The 22,793-nt window shown below is 43.9% G+C and overlaps 1 long non-coding RNA gene across 9 annotated transcripts in view; it reads left to right on the top strand.

Annotated features, from left to right (window-relative positions):
- The window catches only part of LOC307181145, a 730,603-nt gene that overhangs the window by 310,268 nt on the left and 397,542 nt on the right, over positions 1–22,793 (top strand). Inside the window, exon 4 of one of the 9 annotated variants that reach the window (XR_013826015.1) lies at positions 10,143–10,224. The exons of the other annotated variants lie outside the window; for them this stretch is intronic. This is a non-coding gene — a long non-coding RNA (uncharacterized lncRNA). The remainder of the gene's footprint in view (positions 1–10,142; positions 10,225–22,793) is intronic. 9 annotated transcript variants of the gene reach the window in all.

Genomic DNA, 22,793 nt, shown 5'->3' with positions numbered 1-22,793 from the left:
CTGTTCATCTTCCGCAGAAAGTGCAAACTGGGCCAAACAGGAGGTTAAAGGGACTGACTCTCCAAGTGGGGAGAGTGTTAGTAAAGCGTCTGGAATGTTGCACCCGAGTACCAGGGGAGGAAAACTGAGACATATTTGAACACGTCTCCCGATCACATGGTTGATCATACTCTGGGTTCCACATGCATGTTTTAGCTGAAGGAAGAATACCTAAAATCTGCGTAGTTGAAATCCGTGGAATGGGTACCATGCAATATGACTTCAAAGGTCTTCATTTGCTCACTGAACCTCTCCAATCCTATCACTGCTGCGTTTATGCCCCTGTACACATGCTTGATTCTCTTTCGGAGACATAGCAATCTATAGGTTTTAAGATACTTACTAGTCAGGTACATTCTTAGGCGTTTAATATGCGGTGTTGAGTCCATTTCGTTGAGCAAGGAGTAGCTCTTGTCTATTCCATATTTGGCTTAAGGAACTTTGTGCTCATTTCAATCTCTGGTTTTATGCAGCACCCCAACTCACCTTTCCCCTTAAGCAAGCATAAGTTGGTTTTCTAAATTTGAGACCCTGTTCTGTTCTGTAATTCAGTTCCTGTGTAGCCAAGTTTACATTCCGTGTATTACTGATATCTTATGATGTTTCTTTTTCTGTGTGACTTATTTCAGTTAGAATCATCATACCTGAATCCACTCATTGTGCTGCTAAGGGCCTGATGACACAGATTTCATTGCTGAGTGATATTGCTTTGTAACTAAATACCACAACTTCTTTATCCATTTTTCACTTTCTGCAATGTTGAACTTGTACTGTAAACGAGGTTCTTGTAAACAGAGCCGTTCCAAACTTTGGGGTGGCTGTGTCTTTTTGATTTTAATTTCCCTAAGCTATAGGACCATAAGTGGAAGTGCCCTAGGTTCTGTTGCTTTGTTTTTTAGATGTTTCAGGAAACACCATACACTTCTCCCGAGTGTCTGTTGGCAATTTACATCCCGCCCATCAGCATAACAAGGCTCCCAGTTCTCCATGGCCTGTCCTGCCTTTCTGGATTTTACACTTTTTTCAGATGGCCCTTTTGACCGGGGGGAAGTGAGACTTCATTGTAGTGCAGATTTCCTTTGCAAGCTTGCTTGGTTGGCCAAAAAGGGCGTATGCGTTTTTTCCTGAATATATTCAGGAAAAAACGCATACGCCCTTTTTGGCCAAGTGCATCATTGTGGACGTTCTGCCTCTTTTCCTATGCTTTCAATGCAATTCCAGTCTACCTCCTGAAATCGGATTCCTGCAATTCTGCCCCGCTTTCAAGTCCTCTTGGCGGCCTTACTTCAGTCTATTTTTGGACGATAGCTGTCATTTATAACTCTGCAGGTTTGTGAATTACAGTGCCCCTGAGCTCCTTTCTTCAACTCGCTTTCTTTTGAGCTGGCCGCAACACCGCAGGATGGCTTCAGGCCCTAATCTGGTTCCGGTACGGCACGCTGAGCCTTTGGTTATTTCCTCTTCCTGGTGGGAAATGAGAGTTAAATTTGCCCGTCCAGACACCTCCAGCTAGCCTCTCATTGGTTCTCGCTATTCCTGTTCATCTTCCGCAGAAATTGCAAACTGGGCCAAACAGGAGGTTAAAGGGACTGACTCTCCAAGTGGGGAGAGTGTTAGTAAAGCGTCTGGAATGTTGCACCCGAGTACCAGGGGAGGAAAACTGAGACATATTTGAACACGTCTCCCGATCACATGGTTGATCATACTCTGGGTTCCACATGCATGTTTTAGCTGAAGGAAGAATACCTAAAATCTGCGTAGTTGAAATCCGTGGAATGGGTACCATGCAATATGACTTCAAAGGTCTTCATTTGCTCACTGAACCTCTCCAATCCTATCACTGCTGCGTTTATGCCCCTGTACACATGCTTGATTCTCTTTCGGAGACATAGCAATCTATAGGTTTTAAGATACTTACTAGTCAGGTACATTCTTAGGCGTTTAATATGCGGTGTTGAGTCCATTTCGTTGAGCAAGGAGTAGCTCTTGTCTATTCCATATTTGGCTTAAGGAACTTTGTGCTCATTTCAATCTCTGGTTTTATGCAGCACCCCAACTCACCTTTCCCCTTAAGCAAGCATAAGTTGGTTTTCTAAATTTGAGACCCTGTTCTGTTCTGTAATTCAGTTCCTGTGTAGCCAAGTTTACATTCCGTGTATTACTGATATCTTATGATGTTTCTTTTTCTGTGTGACTTATTTCAGTTAGAATCATCATACCTGAATCCACTCATTGTGCTGCTAAGGGCCTGATGACACAGATTTCATTGCTGAGTGATATTGCTTTGTAACTAAATACCACAACTTCTTTATCCATTTTTCACTTTCTGCAATGTTGAACTTGTACTGTAAACGAGGTTCTTGTAAACAGAGCCGTTCCAAACTTTGGGGTGGCTGTGTCTTTTTGATTTTAATTTCCCTAAGCTATAGGACCATAAGTGGAAGTGCCCTAGGTTCTGTTGCTTTGTTTTTTAGATGTTTCAGGAAACACCATACACTTCTCCCGAGTGGTTGTTGGCAATTTACATCCCACCCATCAGCATAACAAGGCTCCCAGTTCTCCATGGCCTGTCCTGCCTTTCTGGATTTTACACTTTTTTCAGATGGCCCTTTTGACCGGGGGGAAGTGAGACTTCATTGTAGTGCAGATTTCCTTTGCAAGCTTGCTTGGTTGGCCAAAAAGGGCGTATGCGTTTTTTCCTGAATATATTCAGGAAAAAACGCATACGCCCTTTTTGGCCAAGTGCATCATTGTGGACGTTCTGCCTCTTTTCCTATGCTTTCAATGCAATTCCAGTCTACCTCCTGAAATCGGATTCCTGCAATTCTGCCCCGCTTTCAAGTCCTCTTGGCAGCCTTACTTCAGTCTATTTTTGGACGATAGCTGTCATTTATAACTCTGCAGGTTTGTGAATTACAGTGCCCCTGAGCTCCTTTCTTCAACTCGCTTTCTTTTGAGCTGGCCGCAACACCGCAGGATGGCTTCAGGCCCTAATCTGGTTCCGGTACAGCACGCTGAGCCTTTGGTTATTTCCTCTTCCTGGTGGGAAATGAGAGTTAAATTTGCCCGTCCAGACACCTCCAGCTAGCCTCTCATTGGTTCTCGCTATTCCTGTTCATCTTCCGCAGAAATTGCAAACTGGGCCAAACAGGAGGTTAAAGGGACTGACTCTCCAAGTGGGGAGAGTGTTAGTAAAGCGTCTGGAATGTTGCACCCGAGTACCAGGGGAGGAAAACTGAGACATATTTGAACACGTCTCCCGATCACATGGTTGATCATACTCTGGGTTCCACATGCATGTTTTAGCTGAAGGAAGAATACCTAAAATCTGCGTAGTTGAAACCCGTGGAATGGGTAACATGCAATATGACTTCAAAGGTCTTCATTTGCTCACTGAACCTCTCCAATCCTATCACTGCTGCGTTTATGCCCCTGTACACATGCTTGATTCTCTTTCGGAGACATAGCAATCTATAGGTTTTAAGATACTTACTAGTCAGGTACATTCTTAGGCGTTTAATATGCGGTGTTGAGTCCATTTCGTTGAGCAAGGAGTAGCTCTTGTCTATTCCATATTTGGCTTAAGGAACTTTGTGCTCATTTCAATCTCTGGTTTTATGCAGCACCCCAACTCACCTTTCCCCTTAAGCAAGCATAAGTTGGTTTTCTAAATTTGAGACCCTGTTCTGTTCTGTAATTCAGTTCCTGTGTAGCCAAGTTTACATTCCGTGTATTACTGATATCTTATGATGTTTCTTTTTCTGTGTGACTTATTTGAGTTAGAATCACCATACCCTAATCCACTCATTATGCTGCTACGGGCCTGGTGACATAGATTTCATTGCTGAGTGATATTGCTTTGTACATGAGTACCACAAATTCTTCATCCATTTTTCACTTTCTGTGATATTGAACTTGTACAGTAAACGAGGTTCTTGTAAACAGAGGCGTCCCAAACTTTGGGGTGGCTGTGTCTTTTTGATTTTAATTTCCCTAAGCTATAGGACCATAAGTGGAAGTGCACTAGGCTCTGTTGCTTTGTTTTTTAGATGTTTCAGGAAACACCATACACTTCTCCGGAGTGGCTGTTGGCAATTTACATCCCGCCCATCAGCATAACAAGGCTCCCAGTTCTCCATGTCCTGTCCTGCCTTTCTGGATTTTACACTTTTTTCAGATGGCCCTTTTGACCGGGGGGAAGTGAGACTTCATTGTAGTGCAGATTTCCTTTGCAAGCTTGCTTGGTTGGCCAAAAAGGGCGTATGCGTTTTTTCCTGAATATATTCAGGAAAAAACGCATACGCCCTTTTTGGCCAAGTGCATCATTGTGGACGTTCTGCCTCTTTTCCTATGCTTTCAATGCAATTCCAGTCTACCTCCTGAAATCGGTTTCCTGCAATTCTGCCCCGCTTTCAAGTCCTCTTGGAAGCCTTACTTAAGTCTATTTTTGGACGATAGCTGTCATTTATAACTCTGCAGGTTTGTGAATTACAGTGCCCCTGAGCTCCTTTCTTCAACTCGCTTTCTTGTGACCTGGCCGCAACACCGCAGGATGGCTTCAGGCCCTAATCTGGTTCCGGCACGGCACACTGAGCCTTTGGTTATTTCCTCTTCCTGGTGGGAAATGAGAGTTAAATTTGCCCGTCCAGACACCTCCAGCTAGCCTCTCATTGGTTCTCGCTATTCTTGTTCATCTTCCGCAGAAATTGCAAACTGGGCCAAACAGGAGGTTAAAGGCGCTCACTTTCCAAGTGGGGAGAGTGTTAGTAAAGCGTCTGGAATGTTGCACCCGAGTACCAGGGGAGGAAAACTGAGACATATTTGAACACGTCTCCCGTTCACATGGTTGATCATACTTGGGGTCCACATGCATGTTTTAGCTGAAGGAAGAATACCTAAAACCTGGGTAGTTGAAACCCGTGGAATGGGTACCATGCAATATGACTTCAAAGGGTCTTCATTTGCTCACCGAACCTCTCCAATCCTATCACTGCTTCGTTTATGCCCCTGTCCACATGCTTGATTCTCTTTCGGAGACATAGCAATCCATAGGTTTTACGATACTTACTAGTCAGGTACATTCTTAGGCGTTTAATATGCGGTGTTGAGTCGATTTCGTTGAGCAAGGAGTAGCTCTTGTCTATTCCATATTTGGCTTAAGGAACTTTATCTGTGCTCATTTCAATCTCTGGTTTTATGCAGCACCCCAACTCACCTTTACCCTTAAGCAAGCATAAGTTGGTTTTCTAAATTTGAGACCCTGTTCTGTTCTGTAATTCAGTTCCTGTGTACCGAAGTTTCCATTCCGTGTATTACTGATATCTTATGATGTTTCTTTTTCTGTGTGACTTATTTCAGTTAGAATCATCGTACCTGAATCAACTCATTGTGCTGCTAAGGGCATGATGACATAGATTTCATTTCTGAGTGATACTGCTTTTTAAGTGAATACCACAACTTCTTTATCCATTTTTCACTTTCTGCGCTGTTGAACTTGTACGGTAAACGAGGTTCTTGTAAACGGAGGCGTCCCAAACTTTGGGGTGGCTGTGTCTTTTTGATTTTAATTTCCCTAAGCTATAGGACCATAAGTGGAAGTGCCCTAGGTTCTGTTGCTTTGTTTTTTAGATGTTTCAGGAAACACCATACACTTCTCCTGAGTGGTTGTTGGCAATTTACATCCTGCCCATCAGCATAACAAGGCTCCCAGTTCTCCATGGCCTGTCCTGCCTTTCTGTATTTTACACTTTTTTAAGATGGCCCTTTTGACCGGGAGGAAGTGAGACTTCTTTGTAGTGCAGATTTCCTTTGCAAGCTTGCTTGGTTGGCCAAAAAGGGCGTATGCGTTTTTTCCTGAATATATTCAGGAAAAAACGCATACGCCCTTTTTGGCCAAGTGCATCATTGTGGACGTTCTGCCTCTTTTCCTATGCTTTCAATGCAATTCCAGTCTACCTCCTGAAATCGGTTTCCTGCAATTCTGCCCCGCTTTCAAGTCCTCTTGGCAGCCTTACTTCAGTCTATTTTTGGACGATAGCTGTCATTTATAACTCTGCAGGTTTGTGAATTACAGTGCCCCTGAGCTCCTTTCTTCAACTTCCTTTCTTGTGACCTGGCCGCAACACCGCAGGATGGCTTCAGGCCCTAATCTGGTTCCGGCACGGCACGCTGAGCCTCTGGTTATTTCCTCTTCCTGGTGGGAAATGAGAGTTAAATTTGCCCGTCCAGACACCTCCAGCTAGTCTCTCATTGGTTCTCGCTATTCCTGTTCATCTTCCGCAGAAATTGCAAACTGGGCCAAACAGGAGGTTAAAGGCGCTGACTCTCCAAGTGGGGAGAGTGTTAGTAAAGCGTCTGGAATGTTGCACCCGAGTACCAGGGGAGGAAAACTGAGACATATTTGAACACGTCTCCCGTTCACATGGTTGATCGTACTTGGGTTCCACATGCATGTTTTAGCTGAAGGAAGAATACCTTAAACCTGGAGAGTTGAGACCCGTGTAATGGGTACCATGCAATATGACTTCAAAGGGTCTTCATTTGCTCACCGAACCTCTCCAATCCTATCACTGCTGCGTTTATGCCCCTGTACACACGCTTGATTCTCTTTCGGAGACATAGCAATCCATAGGTTTTAAGATACTTACTAGTCAGGTACATTCTTAGGCGTTATTATGCGGTGTTGAGTCCATTTCGTTGAGCAAGGAGTAGCTCTTGTCTATTCCATATTTGGCTTAAGGAACTTTATCTGTGCTCATTTCAATCTCTGGTTTTATGCAGCACCCCAACTCACCTTTCCCCTTAAGCAAGCATAAGTTGGTTTTCTAAATTTGAGACCCTGTTCTGTTCTGTAATTCAGTTCCTGTGTAGACAAGTTTACATTCCGTGTATTACTGATATCTTATGATGTTTCTTTTTCTGTGTGACTTATTTCAGTTAGAATCATCATACCTGAATGCACTCATTGTGCTGCTAAGGGCCTGATGACACAGATTTCATTGCTGAGTGATATTGCTTTGTAAGTAAATACCACAACTTCTTTATCCATTTTTCACTTTCTGCGATGTTGAACTTGTACTGTAAACGAGGTTCTTGTAAACAGAGCCGTTCCAAACTTTGGGGTGGCTGTGTCTTTTTGATTTTAATTTCCCTAATCTATAGGACCATAAGTGGAAGTGCCCTAGGTTCTGTTGCTTTGTTTTTTAGATGTTTCAGGAAACACCATACACTTCTCCCAAGTGGTTGTTGGCAATTTACATCCCGCCCATCAGCATAACAAGGCTCCCAGTTCTCCATGGCCTGTCCTGCCTTTCTGGATTTTACACTTTTTTCAGAGGGCCCTTTTGACCGGGGGGAAGTGAGACTTCATTGTAGTGCAGATTTCCTTTGCAAGCTTGCTTGGTTGGCCAAAAAGCGCGTATGCGTTTTTTCCTGAATATATTCAGGAAAAAACGCATACGCCCTTTTTGGCCAAGTGCATCATTGTGGACGTTCTGCCTCTTTTCCTATGCTTTCAATGCAATTCCAGTCTACCTCCTGAAATCGGTTTCCTGCAATTCTGCCCCGCTTTCAAGTCCTCTTGGCAGCCTTACTTCAGTATATTTTTGGACGATAGCTGTCATTTATAACTCTGCAGGTTTGTGAATTACAGTGCCCCTGAGCTCCTTTCTTCAACTCGCTTTCTTGTGAGCTGGCCGCAACACCGCAGGATGGCTTCACGCCGTAATCTGGTTCTGGCACGGCACGCTGAGCCTTTGGTTAATTCCTCTTCCTGGTGGGAAATGAGAGTTAAATTTGCCCGTCCAGACACCTCCAGCTAGCCTCTCATTGGTTCTCGCTATTCCTGTTCATCTTCCGCAGAAATTGCAAACTGGGCCAAACAGGAGGTTAAAGGGACTGACTCTCCAAGTGGGGAGAGTGTTAGTAAAGCGTCTGGAATGTTGCACCCGAGTACCAGGGTACGAAAACTGAGACATATTTGAACACGTCTCCCGATCACATGGTTGATCATACTCTGGGTTCCACATGCATGTTTCAGCTGAAGGAAGAATACCTAAAACCTGGGAAGTTGAAACCCGTGGAATGGGTACCATGCAATATGACTTCAAAGGGTCTTCATTTGCTCACTGAACCTCTCCAATCCTATCACTGCTGCGTTTATGCCCCTGTACACATGCTTGATTCTCTTTCGGAGACATAGCAATCCATAGGTTTTAAGATACTTACTAGTCAGGTACATTCTTAGGCGTTTAATATGCGGTGTTGAGTCCATTTCGTTGAGCAAGGAGTAGCTCTTGTCTATTCCATATTTGGCTTAAGGAACTTTATCTGTGCTCATTTCAATCTCTGGTTTTATGCAGCACCCCAACTCACCTTTACCCTTAAGCAAGCATAAGTTGGTTTTCTAAATTTGAGACCCTGTCCTGTTCTGTAATTCAGTTCCTGTGTAGCCAAGTTTACATTCCGTGTATTACTGATATCTTATGATGTTTCTTTTTCTGTGTGACTTATTTCAGTTAGAATCATCATACCTGAATCCACTCATTGTGCTGCTAAGGGCCTGATGACACAGATTTCATTGCTGAGTGATATTGCTTTGTAAGTAAATACCACAACTTCTTTATCCATTTTTCACTTTCTGCGATGTTGAACTTGTACTGTAAACGAGGTTCTTGTAAACAGAGCCGTTCCAAACTTTGGGGTGGCTGTGTCTTTTTGATTTTAATTTCCCTAAGCTATAGGACCATAAGTGGAAGTGCCCTAGGTTCTGTTGCTTTGTTTTTTAGATGTTTCAGGAAACACCATACACTTCTCCCAAGTGGTTGTTGGCAATTTACATCCCGCCCATCAGCATAACAAGGCTCCCAGTTCTCCATGGCCTGTCCTGCCTTTCTGGATTTTACACTTTTTTCAGATGGCCCTTTTGACCGGGGGTGGGGGGGAAGTGAGACTTCATTGTAGTGCAGATTTCCTTTGCAAGCTTGCTTGGTTGGCCAAAAAGGGCGTATGCATTTTTTTCTGAATCTATTCAGGAAAAAACGCATACGCCCTTTTTGGCCAAGTGCATCATTGTGGACGTTCTGCCTCTTTTCCTATGCTTTCAATGCAATTCCAGTCTACCTCCTGAAATCGGTTTCCTGCAATTCTGCCCCACTTTCAAGTCCTCTTGGCAGCCTTACTTCAGTCTATTTTTGGACGATAGCTGTCATTTATAACTCTGCAGGTTTGTGAATTACAGTGCCCCTGAGCTCCTTTCTTCAACTCGCTTTCTTGTGAGCTGGCCGCAACACCGCAGGATGGCTTCAGGCCGTAATCTGGTTCTGGCACGGCACGCTGAGCCTTTGGTTAATTCCTCTTCCTGGTGGGAAATGAGAGTTAAATTTGCCCGTCCAGACACCTCCAGCTAGTCTCTCATTGGTTCTCGCTATTCCTGTTCATCTTCCGCAGAAATTGCAAACTGGGCCAAACAGGAGGTTAAAGACACTGACTCTCCAAGTCGGGAGAGTGTTAGTAAAGCGTCTGGAATGTTGCACCCGAGTACCAGGGTACGAAAACTGAGACATATTTGAACACGTCTCCCGATTACATGGTTGATCATACTCTGGGTTCCACATGCATGTTTTAGCTGAAGGAAGAATACCTAAAACCTGGGTAGTTGAAACCCGTGGAATGGGTACCATGCAATATGACTTCAAAGGGTCTTCATTTGCTCACCGAACCTCTCCAATCCTATCACTGCTGCGTTTATGCCCCTGTACACATGCTTGATTCTCTTTCGGAGACATAGCAATCCATAGGTTTTAAGATACTTACTAGTCAGGTACATTCTTAGGCGTTTAATATGCGGTGTTGAGTCCATTTCGTTGAGCAAGGAGTAGCTCTTGTCTATTCCATATTTGGCTTAAGGAACTTTATCTGTGCTCATTTCAATCTCTGGTTTTATGCAGCACCCCAACTCACCTTTACCCTTAAGCAAGCATAAGTTGGTTTTCTAAATTTGAGACCCTGTCCTGTTCTGTAATTCAGTTCCTGTGTAGCCAAGTTTACATTCCGTGTATTACTGATATCTTATGATGTTTCTTTTTCTGTGTGACTTATTTCAGTGAGAATCATCATACCTGAATCCACTCATTGTGCTGCTCAGGTCCTGATGACACAGATTTCATTGCTGAGTGATATTGCTTTGTAAGTAAATACCACAACTTCTTTATCCATTTTTCATTTTCTGCGATGTTGAACTTGTACTGTAAACGAGGTTCTTGTAAACAGAGCCGTTCCAAACTTTGGGGTGGCTGTGTCTTTTTGATTTTAATTTCCCTAATCTATAGGACCATAAGTGGAAGTGCCCTAGGTTCTGTTGCTTTGTTTTTTAGATGTTTCAGGAAACACCATACACTTCTCCCGAGTGGTTGTTGGCAATTTACATCCCGCCCATCAGCATAACAAGGCTCCCAGTTCTCCATGGCCTGTCCTGCCTTTCTGGATTTTACACTTTTTTCAGATGGCCCTTTTGACCAGGGGGAAGTGAGACTTCATTGTAGTGCAGATTTCCTTTGCAAGCTTGCTTGGTTGGCCAAAAAGGGCGTATGCGTTTTTTCCTGAATATATTCAGGAAAAAACGCATACGCCCTTTTTGGCCAAGTGCATCATTGTGGACGTTCGGCCTCTTTTCCTATGCTTTCAATGCAATTCCAGTCTACCTCCTGAAATCGGTTTCCTGCAATTCTGCCCCGCTTTCAAGTCCTCTTGGCAGCCTTACTTCAGTCTATTTTTGGACGATAGCTGTCATTTATAACTCTGCAGGTTTCTGAATTACAGTGCCCCTGAGCTCCTTTCTTCAACTCGCTTTCTTTTGAGCTGGCCGCAACACCGCAGGATGGCTTCAGGCCCTAATCTGGTTCCGGCACGGCACGCTGAGCCTTTGGTTAATTCCTCTTCCTGGTGGGAAATGAGAGTTAAATTTGCCCGTCCAGACACCTCCAGCTAGCCTCTCATTGGTTCTCGCTATTCCTGTTCATCTTCTGCAGAAATTGCAAACTGGGCCAAACAGGAGGTTAAAGACACTGACTCTCCAAGTCGGGAGAGTGTTAGTAAAGCGTCTGGAATGTTGCACCCGAGTACCAGGGTACGAAAACTGAGACATATTTGAACACGTCTCCCGATCACATGGTTGATCATACTCTGGGTTCCACATGCATGTTTTAGCTGAAGGAAGAATACCTAAAACCTGGGTAGTTGAAACCCGTGGAATGGGTACCATGCAATATGACTTCAAAGGGTCTTCATTTGCTCACCGAACCTCTCCAATCCTATCACTGCTGCGTTTATGTCCCTGTACACATGCTTGATTCTCTTTCGGAGACATAGCAATCCATAGGTTTTAAGATACTTACTAGTCAGGTACATTCTTAGGCGTTTAATATGCGGTGTTGAGTCCATTTCGTTGAGCAAGGAGTAGCTCTTGTCTATTCCATATTTGGCTTAAGGAACTTTATCTGTGCTCATTTCAATCTCTGGTTTTATGCAGCACCCCAACTCACCTTTCCCCTCAAGCAAGCATAAGTCGGTTTTCGAAATTTGAGACCCTGTTCTGTTCTGTAATTCAGTTCCTGTGTAGCCAAGTTTACATTCCGTGTATTACTGATATCTTATGATGTTTCTTTTTCTGTGTGACTTATTTCAGTGAGAATCATCATACCTGAATCCACTCATTGTGCTGCTAAGGGCCTGATGACACAGATTTCATTGCTGCGTGATATTGCTTTGTAAGTAAATACCACAACTTCTTTATCCATTTTTCACTTTCTGCGATGTTGAACTTGTACTGTAAACGAGGTTCTTGTAAACAGAGGCGTCCCAAACATTGGGGTGGCTGTGTCTTTTTGATTTTAATTTCCCTAAGCTATAGGACCATAAGTGGAAGTGCCCTAGGCTCTGTTGCTTTGTTTTTTAGATGTTTCAGGAAACACCATACACTTCTCCCGAGTGGTTGTTGGCAATTTAAATCCCGCCCATCAGCATAACAAGGCTCCCAGTTCTCCATGGCCTGTCCTGCCTTTCCGGATTTTACACTTTTTTCAGATGGCCCTTTTGACAGGGGGGGGGGGGAAGTGAGACTTCATTGTAGTGCAGATTTCCTTTGCAAGCTTGCTTGGTTGGCCAAAAAGGGCGTATGCGTTTTTTCCTGAATATATTCAGGAAAAAACGCATACGCCCTTTTTGGCCAAGTGCATCATTGTGGACGTTCTGCCTCTTTTCCTATGCTTTCAATGCAATTCCAGTCTACCTCCTGAAATCGGTTTCCTGCAATTCTGCCCCGCTTTCAAGTCCTCTTGGCAGCCTTACTTCAGTCTATTTTTGGACGATAGCTGTCATTTATAACTCTGCAGGTTTCTGAATTACAGTGCCCCTGAGCTCCTTTCTTCAACTCGCTTTCTTCTGAGCTGGCCGCAACACCGCAGGATGGCTTCAGGCCCTAATCTGGTTCCGGCACGGCACGCTGAGCCTTTGGTTAATTCCTCTTCCTGGTGGGAAATGAGAGTTAAATTTGCCCGTCCAGACACCTCCAGCTAGTCTCTCATTGGTTCTCGCTATTCCTGTTCATCTTCCGCAGAAATTGCAAACTGGGGCAAACAGGAGGTTAAAGGCACTGACTGACCAAGTAGGGAGAGTGTTAGTAAAGCGTCTGGAATGTTGCACCCGAGTACCAGGGTACGAAAACTGAGACATATTTGAACACGTCTCCCGATCACATGGTTGATCATACTCTGGGTTCCACATGCATGTTTTAGCTGAAGGAAGAATACCTTAAACCTGGGTAGTTGAAACCCGTGGAATGGGTACCATGCAATATGACTTCAAAGGGTCTTCATTTGCTCACTGAACCTCTCCAATCCTATCACTGCTGCGTTTATGCCCCTGTACAAATGCTTGATTCTCTTTCGGAGACATAGCAATCCATAGGTTTTAAGATACTTACAAGTCAGGTAGATTCTTAGGCGTTTAATATGCGGTGTTGAGTCCATTTCGTTGAGCAAGGAGTAGCTCTTGTCTATTCCATATTTGGCTTAAGGAACTTTATCTGTGCTCATTTCAATCTCTGGTTTTATGCAGCACCCCAACTCACCTTTCCCCTTAAGCAAGCATAAGTTGGTTTTCTAAATTTGAGACCCTGTTCTGTTCTGTAATTCAGTTCCTGTGTAGCCAAGTTTACATTCCGTGTATTACTGATATCTTATGATGTTTCTTTTTCTGTGTGACTTATTTCAGTGAGAATCATCATACCTGAATCCACTCATTGTGCTGCTAAGGGCCTGATGACACAGATTTCATTGCTGCGTGATATTGCTTTGTAAGTAAATACCACAACTTCTTTATCCATTTTTCACTTTCTGCGATGTTGAACTTGTACTGTAAACGAGGTTCTTGTAAACAGAGGCGTCCCAAACTTTGGGGTGGCTGTGTCTTTTTGATTTTAATTTCCCTAAGCTATAGGACCATAAGTGGAAGTGCCCTAGGGTCTGTTGCTTTGTTTTTTAGATGTTTCAGGAAACACCATACACTTCTCCCGAGTGGTTGTTGGCAATTTACATCCCGCCCATCAGCATAACAAGGCTCCCAGTTCTCCATGGCCTGTCCTGCCTTTCTGGATTTTACACTTTTTTCAGATGGCCCTTTTGACCAGGGGGAAGTGAGACTTCATTGTAGTGCAGATTTCCTTTGCAAGCTTGCTTGGTTGGCCAAAAAGGGCGTATGCGTTTTTTCCTGAATATATTCAGGAAAAAACGCATACGCCCTTTTTGGCCAAGTGCATCATTGTGGACGTTCGGCCTCTTTTCCTATGCTTTCAATGCAATTCCAGTCTACCTCCTGAAATCGATTTCCTGCAATTCTGCCCCGCTTTCAAGTCCTCTTGGCAGCCTTACTTCAGTCTATTTTTGGACGATAGCTGTCATTTATAACTCTGCAGGTTTGTGAATTACAGTGCCCCTGAGCTCCTTTCTTCAACTCGCTTTCTTGTGAGCTGGCCGCAACACCGCAGGATGGCTTCAGGCCCTAATCTGGATCTCGCACGGCACGCTGAGCCTTTGGTTAATTCCTCTTCCTGGTGGGAAATGAGAGTTAAATTTGCCCGTCCAGACACCTCCAGCTAGTCTCTCATTGGTTCTCGCTATTCCTGTTCATCTTCCGCAGAAATTGCAAACTGGGGCAAACAGGAGGTTAAAGGCACTGACTCACCAAGTAGGGAGAGTGTTAGTAAAGCGTCTGGAATGTTGCACCCGAGTACCAGGGTACGAAAACTGAGACATATTTGAACACGTCTCCCGATCACATGGTTGATCATACTCTAGGATCCACATGCATGTTTTAGCTGAAGGAAGAATACCTTAAACCTGGGTAGTTGAAACCCTTGGAATGGGTACCATGCAATATGACTTCAAAGGGTCTTCATTTGCTCACTGAACCACTCCAATCCTATCACTGCTGCGTTTATGCCCCTGTACACATGCTTGATTCTCTTTCGGAGACATAGCAATCCATAGGTTTTAAGATACTTACAAGTCAGGTACATTCTTAGGCGTTTAATATGGGGTGTTGAGTCCATTTCGTTGAGCAAGGAGTAGCTCTTGTCTATTCCATATTTGGCTTAAGGAACTTTATCTGTGCTCATTTCAATCTCTGGTTTTATGCAGCACCCCAACTCACCTTTCCCCTTAAGCAAGCATAAGTTGGTTTTCTAAATTTGAGACCCTGTTCTGTTCTGTAATTCAGTTCCTGTGTAGCCAAGTTTACATTCCGTGTATTACTGATATCTTATGATGTTTCTTTTTCTGTGTGACTTATTTCAGTGAGAATCATCATACCTGAATCCACTCATTGTGCTGCTAAGGGCCTGATGACACAGATTTCATTGCTGAGTGATATTGCTTTGTAAGTAAATACCACAACTTCTTTATCCATTTTTCACTTTCTGCGATGTTGAACTTGTACTGTAAACGAGGTTCTTGTAAACAGAGGCGTCCCAAACTTTGGGGTGGCTGTGTCTTTTTGATTTTAATTTCCCTAAGCTATAGGACCATACGTGGAAGTGCCCTAGGCTCTGTTGCTTTGTTTTTTAGATGTTTCAGGAAACACCATACACTTCTCCCAAGTGGTCGTTGGCAATTTACATCCCGCCCATCAGCATAACAAGGCTCCCAGTTCTCCATGGCCTGTCCTGCCTTTCTGGATTTTACACTTTTTTCAGATGGCCCTTTTGACCGGGGGGAAGTGAGACTTCATTGTAGTGCAGATTTCCTTTGCAAGCTTGCTTGGTTGGCCAAAAAGGGCGTATGCGTTTTTTCCTGAATATATTCAGGAAAAAACGCATACGCCCTTTTTGGCCAAGTGCATCATTGTGGACGTTCTGCCTCTTTTCCTATGCTTTCAATGCAATTCCAGTCTACCTCCTGAAATCGGTTTCCTGCAATTCTGCCCCGCATTCAAGTCCTCTTGGCAGCCTTACTTCAGTCTATTTTTGGACGATAGCTGTCATTTATAACTCTGCAGGTTTGTGAATTACAGTGCCCCTGAGCTCCTTTCTTCAACTCGCTTTCTTGTGAGCTGGCCGCAACACCGCAGGATGGCTTCAGGCCCTAATCTGGTTCCGGCACGGCACGCTGAGCCTTTGGTTAATTCCTCTTCCTGGTGGGAAATGAGAGTTAAATTTGCCCGTCCAGACACCTCCAGCTAGTCTCTCATTGGTTCTCGCTATTCCTGTTCATCTTCCGCAGAAATTGCAAACTGGGGCAAACAGGAGGTTAAAGGCACTGACTCTCCAAGTAGGGAGAGTGTTAGTAAAGCGTCTGGAATGTTGCACCCGAGTACCAGGGGAGGAAAACTGAGACATATTTGAACACGTCTCCCGTTCACATGGTTGATCATACTTGGGTTCCACATGCATGTTTTAGCTGAAGGAAGAATACCTAAAACCTGGGTAGTTGAAACCCGTGTAATGGGTACCATGCAATATGACTTCAAAGGGTCTTCATTTGCTCACCGAACCTCTCCAATCCTATCACTGCTGTGTTTATGCCCCTGTACACATGCTTGATTCTCTTTCGGAGACATAGCAATCCATAGGTTTTAAGATACTTACTAGTCAGGTACATTCTTAGGCGTTTAATATGCGGTGTTGAGTCCATTTCGTTGAGCAAGGAGTAGCTCTTGTCTATTCCATATTTGGCTTAAGGAACTTTATCTGTGCTCATTTCAATCTCTGGTTTTATGCAGCACCCCAACTCACCTTTACCCTTAAGCAAGCATAAGTTGGTTTTCTAAATTTGAGACCCTGTTCTGTTCTGTAATTCAGTTCCTGTGTAGCCAAGTTTACATTCCGTGTATTATTGATATCTTATGATGTTTCTTTTTCTGTGTGACTTATTTCAGTTAGAATCATCATACCTGAATCCACTCATTGTGCTGCTAAGGGCCTGATGACACAGATTTCATTGCTGAGTGATATTGCTTTGTAAGTAAATACCACAACTTCTTTATCCATTTTTCACTTTCTGCGATGTTGAACTTGTACTGTAAATGAGGTTCTTGTAAACAGAGGCGTCCCAAACTTTGGGGTGGCTGTGTCTTTTTGATTTTAATTTCCCTAAGCTATAGGACCATAAGTGGAAGTGCCCTAAGCTCTGTTGCTTTGTTTTTTAGATGTTTCAGGAAACACCATACACTTCTCCCAAGTGGTTGTTGGCAATTTACATCCCGCCCATCAGCATAACAAGGCTCCCAGTTCTCCATGGCCTGTCCTGCCTTTCTGGATTTTACACTTTTTTCAGATGGCCCTTTTGACCGGGGGTGGGGGGGAAGTGAGACTTCATTGTAGTGCAGATTTCCTTTGCAAGCTTGCTTGGTTGGCCAAAAAGGGCGTATGCGTTTTTTCCTGAATATATTCAGGAAAAAACGCATACGCCCTTTTTGGCCAAGTGCATCATTGTGGACGTTCTGCCTCTTTTCCTATGCTTTCAATGCAATTCCAGTCTACCTCCTGAAATCGGTTTCCTGCAATTCTGCCCCGCTTTCAAGTCCTCTTGGCAGCCTTACTTCAGTCTATTTTTGGACGATAGCTGTCATTTATAACTCTGCAGGTTTGTGAATTACAGTGCCCCTGAGCTCCTTTCTTCAACTCGCTTTCTTGTGAGCTGGCCGCAACACCGCAGGATGGCTTCAGGCCGTAATCTGGTTCTCGCACGGCACGCTGAGCCTTTGGTTAATTCCTCTTCCTGGTGGGAAATGAGAGTTAAATTTGCCCGTCCAGACACCTCCAGCTAGTCTCTCATTGGTTCTCGCTATTCCTGTTCATCTTCCGCAGAAATTGCAAACTGGGCCAAACAGGAGGTTAAAGACACTGACTCTCCAAGTCGGGAGAGTGTTAGTAAAGCGTCTGGAATGTTGCACCCGAGTACCAGGGTACGAAAACTGAGACATATTTGAACACGTCTCCCGATCACATGGTTGATCATACTCTGGGTTCCACATGCATGTTTTAGCTGAAGGAAGAATACCTAAAACCTGGGTAGTTGAAACCCGTGGAATGGGTACCATGCAATATGACTTCAAAGGGTCTTCATTTGCTCACCGAACCTCTCCAATCCTATCACTGCTGCGTTTATGCCCCTGTACACATGCTTGATTCTCTTTCGGAGACATAGCAATCCATAGGTTTTAAGATATTTACTAGTCAGGTACATTCTTAGGCGTTTAATATGCGGTGTTGAGTCCATTTCGTTGAGCAAGGAGTAGCTCTTGTCTATTCCATATTTGGCTTAAGGAACTTTATCTGTGCTCATTTCAATCTCTGGTTTTATGCAGCACCCCAACTCACCTTTACCCTTAAGCAAGCATAAGTTGGTTTTCTAAATTTGAGACCCTGTCCTGTTCTGTAATTCAGTTCCTGTGTAGCCAAGTTTACATTCCGTGTATTACTGATATCTTATGATGTTTCTTTTTCTGTGTGACTTATTTCAGTGAGAATCATCATACCTGAATCCACTCATTGTGCTGCTAAGGGCCTGATGACACAGATTTCATTGCTGAGTGATATTGCTTTGTAAGTAAATACCACAACTTCTTTATCCATTTTTCACTTTCTGCGATGTTGAACTTGTACTGTAAACGAGGTTCTTGTAAACAGAGCCGTTCCAAACTTTGGGGTGGCTGTGTCTTTTTGATTTTAATTTCCCTAATCTATAGGACCATAAGTGGAAGTGCCCTAGGTTCTGTTGCTTTGTTTTTTAGATGTTTCAGGAAACACCATACACTTCTCCCAAGTGGCCGTTGGCAATTTACATCCCGCCCATCAGCATAACAAGGCTCCCAGTTCTCCATGGCCTGTCCTGCGTTTCTGGATTTTACACTTTTTTCAGATGGCCCTTTTGACCAGGGGGAAGTGAGACTTCATTGTAGTGCAGATTTCCTTTGCAAGCTTGCTTGGTTGGCCAAAAAGGGCGTATGCGTTTTTTCCTGAATATATTCAGGAAAAAACGCATACGCCCTTTTTGGCCAAGTGCATCATTGTGGACGTTCGGCCTCTTTTCCTATGCTTTCAATGCAATTCCAGTCTACCTCCTGAAATCGGTTTCCTGCAATTCTGCCCCGCTTTCAAGTCCTCTTGGCAGCCTTACTTCAGTGTATTTTTGGACGATAGCTGTCATTTATAACTCTGCAGGTTTGTGAATTACAGTGCCCCTGAGCTCCTTTCTTCAACTCGCTTTCTTGTGAGCTGGCCGCAACACCGCAGGATGGCTTCAGGCCCTAATCTGGATCTGGCACGGCACGCTGAGCCTTTGGTTAATTCCTCTTCCTGGTGGGAAATGAGAGTTAAATTTGCCCGTCCAGACACCTCCAGCTAGTCTCTCATTGGTTCTCGCTATTCCTGTTCATCTTCCGCAGAAATTGCAAACTGGGGCAAACAGGAGGTTAAAGGCACTGACTCACCAAGTAGGGAGAGTGTTAGTAAAGCGTCTGGAATGTTGCACCCGAGTACCAGGGTACGAAAACTGAGACATATTTGAACACGTCTCCCGATCACATGGTTGATCATACTCTAGGTTCCACATGCATGTTTTAGCTGAAGGAAGAATACCTTAAACCTGGGTAGTTGAAACCCGTGGAATGGGTACCATGCAATATGACTTCAAAGGGTCTTCATTTGCTCACCGAACCTCTCCAATCCTATCACTGCTGCGTTTATGCCCCTGTACACATGCTTGATTCTCTTTCGGAGACATAGCAATCCATAGGTTTTAAGATACTTACAAGTCAGGTACATTCTTAGGCGTTTAATATGGGGTGTTGAGTCCATTTCGTTGAGCAAGGAGTAGCTCTTGTCTATTCCATATTTGGCTTAAGGAAATTTATCTGTGCTCATTTCAATCTCTGGTTTTATGCAGCACCCCAACTCACCTTTCCCCTTAAGCAAGCATAAGTTGGTTTTCTAAATTTGAGACCCTGTTCTGTTCTGTAATTCAGTTCCTGTGTAGCCAAGTTTACATTCCGTGTATTACTGATATCTTATGATGTTTCTTTTTCTGTGTGACTTATTTCAGTGAGAATCATCATACCTGAATCCACTCATTGTGCTGCTAAGGGCCTGATGACACAGATTTCATTGCTGAGTGATATTGCTTTGTAAGTAAATACCACAACTTCTTTATCCATTTTTCACTTTCTGCAATGTTGAACTTGTACTGTAAACGAGGTTCTTGTAAACAGAGGCGTCCCAAACTTTGGGGTGGCTGTGTCTTTTTGATTTTAATTTCCCTAAGCTATAGGACCATAAGTGGAAGTGCCCTAGGCTCTGTTGCTTTGTTTTTTAGATGTTTCAGGAAACACCATACACTTCCCCCAAGTGGTCGTTGGCAATTTACATCCCGCCCATCAGCATAACAAGGCTCCCAGTTCTCCATGGCCTGTCCTGCCTTTCTGGATTTTACACTTTTTTCAGATGGCCCTTTTGACCAGGGGGAAGTGAGACTTCATTGTAGTGCAGATTTCCTTTGCAAGCTTGCTTGGTTGGCCAAAAAGGGCGTATGCGTTTTTTCCTGAATATATTCAGTAAAAAACGCATACACCCTTTTTGGCCAAGTGCATCATTGTGGACGTTCGGCCTCTTTTCCTATGCTTTCAATGCAATTCCAGTCTACCTCCTGAAATCGGTTTCCTGCAATTCTGCCCCGCTTTCAACTCCTCTTGGCAGCCTTACTTCAGTCTATTTTTGGACGATAGCTGTCATTTATAACTCTGCAGGTTTGTGAATTACAGTGCCCCTGAGCTCCTTTCTTCAACTCGCTTTCTTGTGAGCTGGCCGCAACACCGCAGGATGGCTTCAGGCCCTAATCTGGTTCCGGCACGGCACGCTGAGCCTTTGGTTAATTCCTCTTCCTGGTGGGAAATGAGAGTTAAATTTGCCCGTCCAGACACCTCCAGCTAGTCTCTCATTGGTTCTCGCTATTCCTGTTCATCTTCCGCAGAAATTGCAAACTGGGGCAAACAGGAGGTTAAAGGCACTGACTGACCAAGTAGGGAGAGTGTTAGTAAAGCGTCTGGAATGTTGCACCCGAGTACCAGGGTACGAAAACTGAGACATATTTGAACACGTCTCCCGATCACATGGTTGATCATACTCTAGGTTCCACATGCATGTTTTAGCTGAAGGAAGAATACCTTAAACCTGGGTAGTTGAAACCCTTGGAATGGGTACCATGCAATATGACTTCAAAGGGTCTTCATTTGCTCACTGAACCACTCCAATCCTATCACTGCTGCGTTTATGCCCCTGTACAAATGCTTGATTCTCTTTCGGAGACATAGCAATCCATAGGTTTTAAGATACTTACAAGTCAGGTACATTCTTAGGCGTTTAATATGCGGTGTTGAGTCCATTTCGTTGAGCAAGGAGTAGCTCTTGTCTATTCCATATTTGGCTTAAGGAACTTTATCTGTGCTCATTTCAATCTCTGGTTTTATGCAGCACCCCAACTCACCTTTCCCCTTAAGCAAGCATAAGTTGGTTTTCTAAATTTGAGACCCTGTTCTGTTCTGTAATTCAGTTCCTGTGTAGCCAAGTTTACATTCCGTGTATTACTGATATCTTATGATGTTTCTTTTTCTGTGTGACTTATTTCAGTTAGAATCATCATACCTGAATCCACTCATTGTGCTGCTAAGGGCCTGATGACACAGATTTCATTGCTGAGTGATATTGCTTTGTAAGTAAATACCACAACTTCTTTATCCATTTTTCACTTTCTGCGATGTTGAACTTGTACTGTAAACGAGGTTCTTGTAAACAGAGGCGTCCCAAACTTTGGGGTGGCTGTGTCTTTTTGATTTTAATTTCCCTAAGCTATAGGACCATAAGTGGAAGTGCCCTAGGTTCTGTTGCTTTGTTTTTTAGATGTTTCAGGAAACACCATACACTTCTCCCGAGTGGTTGTTGGCAATTTACATCCCGCCCATCAGCATAACAAGGCTCCCAGTTCTCCATGGCCTGTCCTGCCTTTCTGGATTTTACACTTTTTTCAGATGGCCCTTTTGACCAGGGGGAAGTGAGACTTCATTGTAGTGCAGATTTCCTTTGCAAGCTTGCTTGGTTGGCCAAAAACGGCATATGCGTTTTTTCCTGAATATATTCAGGAAAAAACGCATACGCCCTTTTTGGCCAAGTGCATCATTGTGGACGTTCTGCCTCTTTTCCTATGCTTTCAATGCAATTCCAGTCTACCTCCTGAAATCGGTTTCCTGCAATTCTGCCCCACTTTCAAGTCCTCTTGGCAGCCTTACTTCAGTCTATTTTTGGACGATAGCTGTCATTTATAACTCTGCAGGTTTGTGAATTACAGTGCCCCTGAGCTCCTTTCTTCAACTCGCCTTCTTTTGAGCTGGCCGCAACACCGCAGGATGGCTTCAGGCCCTAATCTGGTTCTGGCATGGCACGCTGAGCCTTTGGTTAATTCCTCTTCCTGGTAGGAAATGAGAGTTAAATTTGCCCGTCCAGACACCTCCAGCTAGTCTCCATTGGTTCTCGCTATTCCTGTTCATCTTCCGCAGAAATTGCAAACTGGACCAAACAGGAGGTTAAAGGGACTGACTCTCCAAGTCGGGAGAGTGTTAGTAAAGCGTCTGGAATGTTGCACCCGAGTACCAGGGTACGAAAACTGAGACATATTTGAACACGTCTCCCGATCACATGGTTGATCATACTCTAGGTTCCACATGCATGTTTTAGCTGAAGGAAGAATACCTTAAACCTGGGTAGTTGAAACCAGTGGAATGGGTACCATGCAATATGACTTCAAAGGGTCTTCATTTGCTCACTGAACCTCTCCAATCCTATCACTGCTGCGTTTATGCCCCTGTACAAATGCTTGATTCTCTTTCGGAGACATAGCAATCGATAGGTTTTAAGATACTTACAAGTCAGGTACATTCTTAGGCGTTTAATATGCGGTGTTGAGTCCATTTCGTTGAGCAAGGAGTAGCTCTTGTCTATTCCATATTTGGCTTAAGGAACTTTATCTGTGCTCATTTCAATCTCTGGTTTTATGCAGCACCCCAACTCACCTTTACCCTTAAGCAAGCATAAGTTGGTTTTCTAAATTTGAGACCCTGTTCTGTTCTGTAATTCAGTTCCTGTGTAGCCAAGTTTCCATTCCGTGTATTACTGATATCTTATGATGTTTCTTTTTCTGTGTGACTTATTTCAG

This window comes from Stenella coeruleoalba (assembly GCF_951394435.1).
Source record: "Stenella coeruleoalba genome assembly, contig: scaffold_147, whole genome shotgun sequence".
Lineage (NCBI taxonomy): Eukaryota > Metazoa > Chordata > Mammalia > Artiodactyla > Delphinidae > Stenella > Stenella coeruleoalba.
The sequence above is the reverse complement of the archived record's forward strand: the minus strand, read 5'-3'. Positions and strand labels throughout refer to the sequence as shown.